Genomic DNA, 3,007 nt, shown 5'->3' with positions numbered 1-3,007 from the left:
TAGGGATTATAAAAGGATTAGTGCCTGGAATCCGACACACCTGGAAGATAAGAAACCTTCCCAAACAGCATAAACAAAGGGTGCAATTAAAGGTTTAGACAATCATCTTAGATACAATCTCCCAGACAATTAAAGGATTATAGGTGACAGCTATACGGAACCTGGTAGACAAAACCATATTCACAAAAAATGACAGACATACATTACAATAAAATTTTTTTTTAAACTCTAACTCTAAGGCAACTGATTTTTATTTAAGTCAAATATATAATTACTGACTTAAATATATAATTACTGACTTAAATAAAAATCAGTTGCCTTAGAGTTATTAAAAAAAATTTTATTGTAATGTATGTCTGTCATTTTTTGTGAATATGGTTTTGTCTACCAGGTTCCGTATAGCTGTCACCTATAATCCTTTAATTGTCTGGAGATTGTATCTAAGATGATTGTCTTAAACCTTTAATTGCACCCTTTGTTTATGCTTGTTTGGTAAGGTTTCTTATTACTTCCAGGTGTGTCGGATTCCAGGCACTAATCCTTTTATAATCCCTATCTGTCAGTTTATACGAACCTTCTTGTATTGTCTTTCCTCGTATTTTTGTCAGTAGCTGCTTCAGTAAAGGGCTTGTCAGCCGAAAGATCTCGCAGACTCCTTCGTTTATTTTTCCTTCGTGGCATTTATCTTTATATATAAATATATGTTAAACCCTTGACCAAGATCATGGATTAAGGGGAACAGGATCGCCCCAGATGAGCCTATAGCAGTTTTCTTCTATTGTGAAATCTAGCAACGCTATGTTAATCAGTTTCAGCTCCACCCTGCCACTCGCATTTTATATCACAGATGTGTGGTATTTTTTATTATTAAACAGGAAACACAATTCACTGACACACACACACACACACACCACACACACACACACACACACACATATAATATATATATATATATATATTATATATATATATATATGTGTGTGTGTGTGTGTGTGTGTGTGTGTGTGTGTGTATGTGTGTGTGTGGGTGTGTGTGGTGTGTGTGTGTGTGTACATGAATTGAAAGTGTGTAGATAAGAAAAGGGTGCCTGTTTGTAAAAAAAAAAAAAAAAAAAAACAAAAAAAAAAAAAAAAAAAAAAAAAAGGCAGATAAAGCCAGGGAAAATAGAATGAGGAAGTTTGGTCCTGAGGTCTGCAGGGATGAGGATAACTATCGTAGAGGTAGGACATGGTCAAGAAAGAACAGGTCAGTTAGAGAGCAGCCCAATTGAAGCCACATCTGTACACTGTGTCACTCATTTCATAGTTGTACAATTCGCGTTGAGTTCCTGTACCAATGCTCATGTCTCTCTCTCTCTCTCTCTCTCTCTCTCTCTCTCTCTCTCTCTCTCTCTCTCTCTCTCTTTTATTTTATTTTTGCAGCTTGTGGATTAGGCTTTCAATGTTTTTGAAACTAACGATATAGTTATTATGAGGCAGTAAGTGGTTCACCATTGAAGTACAACTTACTTCCAAATGTTATTCTAATCGTAACTCTGGCTTGTATTATCTGGACCCTCATGGAAGTAATCTATTTAAGAATGATCTTTAAGATAAAATCACGACTTAATTGCAAATTAGTTAACTTATAGATACTTTCTTTGTATATGATTGTCTAATATATTTTTGTGAATAAGTCTACCTTGCGAAAAAGGTTTTATTGTTTACCAAAATGAAAGTTTGCGTGTGATCAGTCACCGTCCTGTATAATCTCGTAATTGTCTTGTCCCTGTTTCTGAGCTCTTGGACTTGGCCTTTTGTAAACTTCTTAAATTGTACCCCTGTTTGGGGAAGGTTACTAATTCTCCAGGTGTGTTGGATTCTAGGTATACATATTTTCCTTTATAATCCCTAACTGTCATTTATGCGACCTTTCTTTGTAAACTAATTTTCATAATTATGTTAGTCTGGTAAGTAAAGGACAATGAGTCGAAAGGCCTCGCAGTAATCGTTCGTTTCACTTTCCTTCGTGGCTTTTGTCTTTATATATATATATATATATATATATATATATATATATTGTATATATATATAAATATATAAAAGGAAATACCACAGGTAAATAATAGACAGAAATCCAGCGCTTTCGTCTTTACTAAGACATTGTCAAGTAGTACAAAAGCGCTTGGATTTCTGCTTAGCATTTTCCTGTGATTCGCTTATTCAGTAAAGTCACGTGCATCTACTGTTATTTTTGTAAGTGTATATATATATATATATATATATATATATATATATATATATATATATATATATATATCCATCGAGGACACTATGGTACTGAAGATTTAGAAAAAAAATTTTCTATCTTCGGAACAGTGAATTTGTCTGTTTTGGGCTTATTTATAGTGTGTGTGGGTGGGTGGGTGTCTGTAAGTTGTGTGATGCACGCACGTCCTCGTTCATAGATTATAAAACGTCTCCCATGAAAAAGAATGTTGTCGAGATCTTTCTTTAATGGTGAAATTTCCCTTATTATTATTATTATTATTATTATTATTATTATTATTATTATTATTATTATTATTATTATTATTATTATTATTATATCCAATATTTACCCTACGTACTAAAACTTGCAGTAAAATCCAGATGAAAGGGATAATTGATTCCATACTACATATTCAAACCAGAAGGTGCAATTAAAATTGTTTAGTGGTGATAGGAACTACAAAGCAGGTGTTGTAATCTGTCATTAATTGGTGAATATTCTGATAGTAATTCACAATATTTGAATTTTCATTTCTTCAGTAGTCAGTTAATGCTGTAAATTATACTTTAGGGTCAATTTTATCATAATGTTTTCACGAAACAAGACAATTTCCGCACCGCAGGAAATGTCTAGTATGTTCCTTTTAATTTGCTCGTTCGCATTAGAACTGATGGGCTCCCGAAAATAATTGACTGTACGGTGATTACGTTCGGCCCTGCTGAGCACGCCACCGCTGTCATGACTTTCTTCGGATTTT

The sequence above is a fragment of the Macrobrachium nipponense genome, chromosome 1, assembly GCF_015104395.2.
Source record: "Macrobrachium nipponense isolate FS-2020 chromosome 1, ASM1510439v2, whole genome shotgun sequence".
Taxonomy (NCBI): Eukaryota; Metazoa; Arthropoda; class Malacostraca; order Decapoda; family Palaemonidae; genus Macrobrachium; species Macrobrachium nipponense.
This window is presented reverse-complemented; position numbering follows the sequence as displayed.